Below are 12663 nucleotides of genomic sequence, written 5' to 3' on the forward strand. Positions count from 1 at the left end.
TGCTAGAGTGTCCGCCCTGAAATCGGTAGGTTGTGAGTTCAAACCCCGGCCGTGTCATACCAAAGACTATAAAAATGGGAGCCATTACCTCCCTGCTTGGCACTCGGCATCAAGGGTTGGAATTGGGGGTTAAATCACCAAAATGATTCCCGGGCGCGGCACCGCTGCTGCCCACTGCTCCCCTCACCTCCCAGGGGGTGATCAAGGGGATGGGTCAAATGCAGAGGACAAATTTCACCACACCTAGTGTGTGTGTGACAATCATTGGTACTTTAACTTTAACTTAACTATATTATAACTTTATTCCTACAATATTTTGTCTTTATTTGTGTAATAATATAACTTTATTCCTACAAAATTTTAACATTATTCTTGCAATAATATAACTTTATTCATATAATATTTTCACTTTATTCGTGTAATAATATAACTTTATTCCTACAATATTTAAACTATTCCTGCAATAATGTAACTTTATTCCTATAATATTTTGACTTTATTCCTGTAATATTATAACTTTATTCCTACAAATCTTTGACTTTATTCTTGTAATATTATGACTTTATTCCTACAAAATGTTGACTTTATCTATGTAATAATATATTTGTATTCCTACAAAATATATTAACTTCATTCTTGCAAAAATATAACTTTATTCCTTTATTTTGACTTTATTTGTGTAATAATATAACTTTATTCGTACAATATTTTGACTTTATTCTTGCAATATTATAACTTTATTCCTACATTATTTTGACTTCATTCTTGCAATATCACCTTATTCCTACAATATTTTGACTGAATTCCTGTAATAATATAACTTAATTCCTACAATTTGTTTACCTTTATTCTTGCAATAATATAACTTTATTCCTACAATATTTTGACTTTTTTCTTGCAATAATTTAAATCTATTCCTAAAATATTTTTACTTTACTTTTGCAATGTTATAACTTTATTCCTACAATATTTTGACTTCATTCTTGCAATAATATAACTATATTCTTACAATATGTTGACTTTATTCTTGCAATATTAAAATTATATTCCTACAATAGTTTGACTTCATTCTTGCAACAATATAACTTTATTCCTACAATATTTTGACTTTATTATTGCAATAATATAACTTTATTCCTATAATATTTTGACTGTATTCTTTCAATAATATAACTTTATTCTGAAAAAATATTTTTACTTTATTCCTGTAATATTATAACTTTATACTTGCAATAATATAAATTTATTCCTATAATATTTTTACTTTATTCCTGCAATAATATAAATGTATTCCTATAATAGTTTTACTTTATTTGTGTAATAATATAACTTTATTCCTAAAATATTTTGACTTCATTCTTGCAATAATTTAACTTTATTCCTACAATATTTTGACTTCATGCTTGCAATAATATGATTTTATTCCTATAATATTTTGACTTTATTCCTGTAATATTATAACGTTATTCCTGTAATATTATAACATTATTCCTACAATATTTTGACTTTATTCTTGCAATAATATAACTTTATTCCTATAATATTTTTATTTTATTCCTGTAACATTATAACTTTATTCCTACAATATTTTGACTTTCTTCTTGCAATAATATAACTTTAATTCTACAATATACTAACTTTATTCTTGCAATGATATAACTTTATTCCTATAATATTTTGACTATATTCTTGTAATAATATAACTATATTCCTACAATATTTTGACTTTATTGTTGCAATAATGTAACTGTATTCCTACAATATTTTGACTTTATTCCTGCAATAATATAATTGTATTCCTATAATATTTTGACTTTATTCTTGCAATAATTTAAATTTATTCCTACAATATTTTGACTTTACTTTTGCAATGTTATAACTTTATTCCTACAATATTTTGACTTCATTCTTGCAATAATATAACTATATTCTTACAATATGTTGACTTTATTCTTGCAATATTAAAATTTTATTCCTACAATAATTTGACTTCATTCTTGCAACAATATAACTTTATTCCTACAATATTTTGACTTTATTATTGCAATAATATAACTTTATTCCTATAATATTTTGACTTTATTCTTTCAATAATATAACTTTATTCTGAAAAAATATCTTTACTTTATTCCTGTAATATTATAACTTTATTCTTGCAATAATATAACTTCATTCCTACAATATTTTAACTTTATACTTGCAATAATATAATTGTATTCCTATAATATTTTTACTTTATTCCTGCAATAATATAACTTTATTCCTATAATAGTTTTACTTTATTTGTGTAATAATATAACTTTATTCCTACAATATTTTGACTTCATTCTTGCAATAATATAATTTTATTCCTATAATATTTTGACTTTATTCCTATAATATTTTGACTTTATTCCTGTAATATTATAACATTATTCCTACAATATTTTGACTTTATTCTTGCAATAATATAACTTTATTCCTATAATATTTTTATTTTATTCCTGTAACATTATAACTTTATTCCTACAATATTTTGACTTTCTTCTTGCAATAATATAACTTTAATTCTACAATATACTAACTTTATTCTTGCAATGATATAACTTTATTCCTATAATATTTTGACTATATTCTTGTAATAATATAACTATATTCCTACAATATTTTGACTTTATTGTTGCAATAATATAACTGTATTCCTACAATATTTTGACTTTATTCCTGCAATAATATAATTGTATTCCTATAATATTTTGACTTTATTATTGCAATATTATAACTTTATTTCTACAATATTTTGACTTTTTTCTTGCAATAATTTAAATTTATTCCTACAATATTTTGACTTTACTTTTGCAATGTTATAACTTTATTCCTACAATATTTTGACTTCATTCTTGCAATAATATAACTATATTCTTACAATATGTTGACTTTATTCTTGCAATATTAAAATGTTATTCCTACAATAGTTTGACTTCATTCTTGCAACAATATAGCTTTATTCCTACAATATTTTGACTTTATTATTGCAATAATATAACTTTATTCCTATAATATTTTGACTTTATTCTTTCAATAATACAACTTTATTTTGAAAAAATATTTTTACTATATTCCTGTAATATTATAACTTTATTCTTGCAATAATATAACTTCATTCCTACAATATTTTTACTTTATTCCTGCAATAATATAACTTTATTCCTATAATAGTTTTACTTTATTTGTGTAATAATATAACTTTATTCCTAAAATATTTTGACTTCATTCTTGCAATAATTTAACTTTATTCCTACAATATTTTGACTTCATTCTTGCAATAATATGATTTTATTCCTATAATATTTTGACTTTATTCCTGTAATATTATAACTTTATTCCTGTAATATTATAACATTATTCGTACAATATTTTGACTTTATTCTTGCAATAACATAACTTTATTCCTATAATATTTTTATTTTATTCCTGTAACATTATGACTTTATTCCTACAATATTTTGACTTTCTTCTTGCAATAATATAACTTTAATTCTACAATATACTAACTTTATTCTTGCAATGATATAACTTTATTCCTATAATATTTTGACTATATTCTTGTAATAATATAACTATATTCCTACAATATTTTGACTTTATTGTTGCAATATTATAACTGTATTCCTACTATATTTTGACTTTATTCCTGCAATAATATAATTGTATTCCTATAATATTTTGACTTTATTCTTGCAATATTATAACTGTATTCCTATATTATTATAACTTTATTCCTGCAATAATATAACTTTATTCCTACAATATTTTGACTTTATTCTTGCAATAATATAACTTTATTCCTACAATATTTTGACTTTATTCATGTAATAATATAACTTTATTCCTACAATATATTAACTTTATTCTTGCAATAATATAACTTTATTCCTATAATATTTTGACTTCATTCTTGCAATAATATAACTTTATTCCTACAATATTTTGACTTTTTTCTTGCAATAACTTAACTTTATTCCTACAATATTTTGACTTTACTTTTGCAATGTTATAACTTTATTCCTACAATATTTTGACTTCATTCTTGCAATAATATAACTATAGTCTTACAATATGTTGACTTTATTCTTGCAATATTAAAATTTTATTCCTACAATAGTTTGACTTCATTCTTGCAACAATATAACTTTATTCCTACAATATTTTGACTTTATTATTGCAATAATATAACTTTATTCCTATAATATTTTGACTTTATTCTTTCAATAATATAACTTTATTCTGAAAAAATATTTTTACTTTATTCCTGTAATATTATAACTTTATTCTTGCAATAATATAACTTCATTCCTACAATATTTTTACTTTATTCCTGCAATAATATAACTTTATTCCTATAATAGTTTTACTTTATTTGTGTAATAATATAACTTTATTCCTACAATATTTTGACTTCATTCTTGCAATAATATGATTTTATTCCTATAATATTTTGACTTTATTCCTGTAATATTATAACTTTATTCCTGTAATATTATAACATTATTCCTACAATATTTTGACTTTATTCTTGCAATAACATAACTTTATTCCTATAATATTTTAATTGTATTCCTGTAACATTATAACTTTATTCCTACAATATTTTGACTTTCTTCTTGCAATAATATAACTTTAATTCTACAATATACTAACTTTATTCTTGCAATGACATAACTTTATTCCTATAATATTTTGACTATATTCTTGTAATAATATAACTATATTCCTACAATATTTTGACTTTATTGTTGCAATAATATAACTGTATTCCTACTATATTTTGACTTTATTCCTGCAATAATATAATTGTATTCCTATAATATTTTGACTTTATTCTTGCAATATTATAACTGTATTCCTATATTATTATAACTTTATTCCTGCAATAATATAACTTTATTCCTACAATATTTTGACTTTATTCTTGCAATAATATAACTTTATTCCTACAATATTTTGACTTCATTCATGTAATAATATAACTTTAATCCTACAATATATTAACTTTATTCTTGCAATAATATAACTTTATTCCTATAATATTTTGACTTCATTCTTGCAATAATATAACTTTATTCCTACAATATTTTGACTTTTTTCTTGCAATAACTTAACTTTATTCCTACAATATTTTGACTTTACTTTTGCAATGTTATAACTTTATTCCTACAATATTTTGACTTCATTCTTGCAATAATATAACTATATTCTTACAATATGTTGACTTTATTCTTGCAATATTAAAATTTTATTCCTACAATAGTTTGACTTCATTCTTGCAACAATATAACTTTATTCCTACAATATTTTGACTTTATTATTGCAATAATATAACTTTATTCCTATAATATTTTGACTTTATTCTTTCAATAATATAGCTTTATTCTGAAAAAATATTTTTACTTTATTCCTGTAATATTATAACTTTATTCTTGCAATAATATAACTTCATTCCTATAATATTTTAACTTTATACTTGCAATAATATAACTTTATTCCTATAATATTTTTACTTTATTTATAACTTTATTCCTATAATATTTTTACTTTATTCCTGCAATAATATAACTTTATTCCTATAATAGTTTTACTTTATTTGTGTAATAATATAACTTTATTCCTACAATATTTTGACTTCATTCTTGCAATAATATCATTTTATTCCTATAATATTTTGACTTTATTCCTGTAATATTATAACTTTATTCCTGTAATATTATAACATTATTCCTACAATATTTTGACTTTATTCTTGCAATAATATAACTTTATTCCCATAATATTTTTATTTTATTCCTGTAATATTATAACTTTATTCCTGTAATATTATAACTTTATTCCTACAATATTTTGACTTTCTTCTTGCAATAATATAACTTTAATTCTACAATATACTAACTTTATTCTTGCAATGATATAACTTTATTCCTATAATATTTTGACTATATTCTTGTAATAATATAACTATATTTTGACTTTATTGTTGCAATAATGTAACTGTATTCCTACAATATTTTGACTTTATTCCTGCAATAATATAATTGTATTCCTATAATATTTTGACTTTATTCTTGCAATAATTTAAATTTATTCCTACAATATTTTGACTTTACTTTTGCAATGTTATAACTTTATTCCTACAATATTTTGACTTCATTCTTGCAATAATATAACTATATTCTTACAATATGTTGACTTTATTCTTGCAATATTAAAATTTTATTCCTACAATAATTTGACTTCATTCTTGCAACAATATAACTTTATTCCTACAATATTTTGACTTTATTATTGCAATAATATAACTTTATTCCTATAATATTTTGACTTTATTCTTTCAATAATATAACTTTATTCTGAAAAAATATCTTTACTTTATTCCTGTAATATTATAACTTTATTCTTGCAATAATATAACTTCATTCCTACAATATTTTAACTTTATACTTGCAATAATATAACTTTATTCCTATAATATTTTTACTTTATTCCTGCAATAATATAACTTTATTCCTATAATAGTTTTACTTTATCTGTGTAATAATATAACTTTATTCCTAAAATATTTTGACTTCATTCTTGCAATAATTTAACTTTATTCCTACAATATTTTGACTTCATTCTTGCAATAATATAATTTTATTCCTATAATATTTTGACTTTATTCCTGTAATATTATAACTTTATTCCTGTAATATTATAACATTATTCCTACAATATTTTGACTTTATTCTAGCAATAATATAACTTTATTCCTATAATATTTTTATTTTATTCCTGTAACATTATAACTTTATTCCTACAATATTTTGACTTTCTTCTTGCAATAATATAACTTTATTCTTACAATATTTTGACTTTATTCTTACAATAATATAACTTTAATTCTACAATATACTAACTTTATTCTTGCAATGATATAACTTTACTCCTATAATATTTTGACTATATTCTTGTAATAATATAACTTTATTCCTACAATATTTTGACTTTATTGTTGCAATAATATAACTGTATTCCTACCATATTTTGACTTTATTCCTGCAATAATATAATTTTATTCCTATAATATTTTGACTTTATTGTTGCAATATTATAACTGTATTCCTATATTATTATAACTTTATTCCTGCAATAATATAACTTTATTCCTACAATATTTTGACTTTATTCTTGCAATAACATAACTTTATTCCTACAATATTTTGACTTTATTCATGTAATAATATAACTTTAATCCTACAATATATTAACTTTATTCTTGCAATAATATAACTTTATTCCTATAATATTTTGACTTCATTCTTGCAATAATATAACTTTATTCCTACAATATTTTGACTTTTTTCTTGCAATAACTTAACTTTATTCCTACAATATTTTGACTTTACTTTTGCAATGTTATAACTTTATTCCTACAATATTTTGACTTCATTCTTGCAATAATATAATTTTATTCCTATAATATTTTGACTTTATTCCTGTAATATTATAACTTTATTCCTGTAATATTATAACATTATTCCTACAATATTTTGACTTTATTCTTGCAATAATATAACTTTATTCCTATAATATTTTTATTTTATTCCTGTAACATTATAACTTTATTCCTACAATATTTTGACTTTCTTCTTGCAATAATATAACTTTATTCTTACAATATTTTGACTTTATTCTTACAATAATATAACTTTAATTCTACAATATACTAACTTTATTCTTGCAATGATATAACTTTATTCCTATAATATTTTGACTATATTCTTGTAATAATATAACTATATTCCTACAATATTTTGACTTTATTGTTGCAATAATATAACTGTATTCCTACAATATTTTGACTTTATTCCTGCAATAATATAATTTTATTCCTATAATATTTTGACTCAATTTGTGTAATAATATAACTTTATTTGTACAATATTTTAACAATATTCTTGCAATAATATAACTTTATTCTTACAATATTTTGACTTTTTCGTGCAATATTATAACTTTATTCCTACAATATTTTGACTTTTTCGTGCAATATTATAACTTTATTCCTACAATATTTTGACTTTATTCTTGCAATAATATAACTTTATTCCTATAATATTTTGACTTTATTCTTGCAATAATATAACTTTATTCCTATAATATTTTGACTTTATTTGACAGTCGTTCTATTGCTCAAAACGACTGAATTTGCTTTTTTTCTTTGCCAATTTAAGTGAGAATGTTTTGGTTCGCTAGCAAAGTGACTTTTTCTTCTCGTTTAGAGTCAACCAAAATCCCCTGAATGTGCGCCTGATCATTTTGTTCCCAGAGAGGCAAGCATGTCAAAACTAAGCTTGGACTTTATTTTTGCTTTTCTCTTCAATGACACACACAAACAACAAGACAAATGACATTTTTTTAACAGCATGCTTTGTTGTTGGGTTGTTGTGTACTCACTTCCTGTCCGCGTGTAACACAACTTCATGCAAACATGTTTTAAATGACATTTTTTTAACAGCACTAACACTAACATAGCTATGTGAGCTACATGTAAAAATTACATTTTAACATTAGGTTAACAAGACTAGCATAGCTACATGAGCTACATGCTAACATTACATTTTTTCATGCTAGTTTTGTGAGCTAAATGCTAACATTACATTTTAACATCATGCTAGATTAGCAACACTAGCATAGCTATGTGAGCTTCATGTTACCATTACATTTTAACATTGTGATAGGTGAACAATATTAGCATAGCTTTATTAGCTGCATGCATGTAGGTTAGTGACTATAGCGCAGCTATGTGAGCTACATGCTAACATTACAGTTCAACATCATGCTAGGTTAGCAACACTAACATAGCGATGTGAGCAACTTGCTAGCGTTACATATTGATATCATGTTAGGTTAGCAAGACAAGCAAGACTAACTGTAATGTTAGCATGAACATCGCTGTTCTAGTGTTGCTAACCTAGCATGATAAAATGTAATGTTAGCATGTAGCTCATGTAGCTATGCTAGTCTTGTTAACCTAATGTTAAAATGTAATTTTAACATGTAGCTCACATAGCTATGTTAGTGTTGCTAACCTAGCATGATAAAATGCAATGTTAGCATGTTGCTCATATAACTACAGTATGTTCATGTTGCTAACCTAGCATGAGGTTACCTACTATGTGAGCTACGTTCTAACATTACATTTTAACCTCATGCTAGGTTAGCAACATGAACAACATGCTAACATTGCATTTTATCATGCTAGGTTAGCAACACTAACATAGCTATGTGAGCTACATGTTAAAATTACATTTTAACATTAGGTTAACAAGACTAGCATAGCTAAATGAGCTACATGCTAAAATTACATTTTATCATGCTAGGTTAGCAATACTGGAACAGCTATGTGAGCGACATGCTAACATTACATTTTATCATGCTAGGTTAGCAACACTAACATAGCTATGTGAGCTACATGTTAAAATGACATTTCAACATTAGGTTAACAAGACTAGCATAGCTACATGAGCTACATGCTAACATTACATTTTATTATGCTAGGTTAGCAACACTAGAACAGCTATGTGAGTGACATGCTAACATTACATTTTATCATGCTAGGTTAGCAAGACTAACGTAGCGATGTGAGCAACTTGCTAGCGTTACATATTGATATCATGTTAGGTGAGCAAGACTAGAATAACTATATGAGCTACGTGCTAACGTTACATTTTAACCCCATGCTAGGTTAGCAACATGAACATACTGTAGCTATATGAGCAACATGCTAACAGTGCATTTTATCATGCTAGGTTAGCAACACTAACATAGCTATGTGAGCTACATGTTAAAATGACATTTCAACATTAGGTTAACAAGACTAGCATAGCTACATGAGCTACATGCTAACATTACATTTTATTATGCTAGGTTAGCAACACTAGAACAGCTATGTGAGCGACATGCTAACATTACATTTTATCATGCTAGGTTAGCAAGACTAACGTAGCGATGTGAGCAACTTGCTAGCGTTACATATTGATATCATGTTAGGTGAGCAAGACTAGAATAACTATATGAGCTACGTGCTAACGTTACATTTTAACCTCATGCTAGGTTAGCAACATGAAAGTACTGTAGCTATATGAGCAACATGCTAACATTGCATTTTATCATGCTAGGTTAGCAACACTAACATAGCTATGTGAGCTACATGTTAAAATGACATTTCAACATTAGGTTAACAAGACTAGCATAGCTACATGAGCTACATGCTAACATTACATTTTATTATGCTAGGTTAGCAACACTAGAACAGCTATGTGAGCGACATGCTAACATTACATTTTATCATGCTAGGTTAGCAAGACTAACGTAGCGATGTGAGCAACTTGCTAGCGTTACATATTGATATCATGTTAGGTGAGCAAGACTAAAATAACCATGTGAGCTACGTGCTAACGTTACATTTTAACCCCATGCTAGGTTAGCAACATGAACATACTGTAGCTATATGAGCAACATGCTAACAGTGCATTTTATCATGCTAGGTTAGCAACACTAACATAGCTATGTGAGCTACATGTTAAAATGACATTTCAACATTAGGTTAACAAGACTAGCATAGCTACATGAGCTACATGCTAACATTACATTTTATTATGCTAGGTTAGCAACACTAGAACAGCTATGAGAGTGACATGCTAACATTACATTTTATCATGCTAGGTTAGCAAGACTAACGTAGCGATGTGAGCAACTTGCTAGCGTTACATATTGATATCATGTTAGGTGAGCAAGACTAGAATAACCATGTGAGCTACGTGCTAACGTTACATTTTAACCCCATGCTAGGTTAGCAACATGAACATACTGTAGCTATATGAGCAACATGCTAACATTGCATTTTACCATGCTAGGTTAGCAACACTAACATAGCTATGTGAGCTAAATGTTAAAATGACACTTCAACATTAGGTTAACAAGACTAGCATAGCTACATGACCTACATGCTAACATTACATTTTATTATGCTAGGTTAGCAACACTAGGTCAGCTATGTGAGTGACATGCTAACATTACATTTTATCATGCTAGGTTAGCAAGACTAACGTAGCGATGTGAGCAACTTGCTAGCGTTACATATTGATATCATGTTAGGTGAGCAAGACTAGAATAACTATATGAGCTACGTGCTAACGTTACATTTTAACCCCATGCTAGGTTAGCAACATGAACATACTGTAGCTATATGAGCAACATGCTAACATTGCATTTTATCATGCTAGGTTAGCAACACTAACATAGCTATGTGAGCTAAATGTTAAAATGACACTTCAACATTAGGTTAACAAGACTAGCATAGCTACATGACCTACATGCTAACATTACATTTTATTATGCTAGGTTAGCAACACTAGGTCAGCTATGTGAGTGACATGCTAACATTACATTTTATCATGCTAGGTTAGCAAGACTAACGTAGCGATGTGAGCAACTTGCTAGCGTTACATATTGATATCATGTTAGGTGAGCAAGACTAGAATAACTATATGAGCTACGTGCTAACGTTACATTTTAACCTCATGCTAGGTTAGCAACATGAACATACTGTAGCTATATGAGCAACATGCTAACAGTGCATTTTATCATGCTAGGTTAGCAACACTAACATAGCTATGTGAGCTACATGTTAAAATGACATTTCAATATTAGGTTAACAAGACTAGCATAGCTACATGAGCTACATGCTAACATTACATTTTATTATGCTAGGTTAGCAACACTAGAACAGCTATGTGAGCGACATGCTAACATTACATTTTATCATGCTAGGTTAGCAAGACTAACGTAGCGATGTGAGCAACCTGCTAGCGTTACATATTGATATCATGTTAGGTGAGCAAGACTAGAATAACCATGTGAGCTACGTGCTAACGTTACATTTTAACCCCATGCTAGGTTAGCAACATGAACATACTGTAGCTATATGAGCAACATGCTAACAGTGCATTTTATCATGCTAGGTTAGCAACACTAACATAGCTATGTGAGCTACATGTTAAAATGACACTTCAACATTAGGTTAACAAGACTAGCATAGCTACATGAGCTACATGCTAACATTACATTTTATTATGCTAGGTTAGCAACACTAGATCAGCTATGTGAGCGACATGCTAACATTACATTTCATCATGCTAGGTTAGCAAGACTAACGTAGCGATGTGAGCAACCTGCTAGCGTTACATATTGATATCATGTTAGGTGAGCAAGAGTAGAATAACTATATGAGCTACGTGCTAACGTTACATTTTAACCCCATGCTAGGTTAGCAAGACTAACGTAGCGATGTGAGCAACTTGCTAGCGTTACATATTGATATCATGTTAGGTGAGCAAGACTAGAATAACTATATGAGCTACGTGCTAACGTTACATTTTAACCCCATGCTAGGTTAGCAACATGAACATACTGTAGCTATATGAGCAACATGCTAACAGTGCATTTTATCATGCTAGGTTAGCAACACTAACATAGCTATGTGAGCTACATGTTAAAATGACACTTCAACATTAGGTTAACAAGACTAGCATAGCTACATGAGCTACATGCTAACATTACATTTTATCATGCTAGGTTAGCAACACT

General features: G+C 26.4%; 1 protein-coding gene across 1 annotated transcript in view; it reads left to right on the plus strand.

Annotated features, from left to right (window-relative positions):
- The window catches only part of LOC133644895 (prominin-1-A-like), a 162299-nt gene that overhangs the window by 139705 nt on the left and 9931 nt on the right, over nucleotides 1-12663 (plus strand). The window lies entirely within an intron of this gene.

The sequence above is a fragment of the Entelurus aequoreus genome, linkage group LG28 (assembly GCF_033978785.1).
Source record: "Entelurus aequoreus isolate RoL-2023_Sb linkage group LG28, RoL_Eaeq_v1.1, whole genome shotgun sequence".
NCBI lineage: Eukaryota > Metazoa > Chordata > Actinopteri > Syngnathiformes > Syngnathidae > Entelurus > Entelurus aequoreus.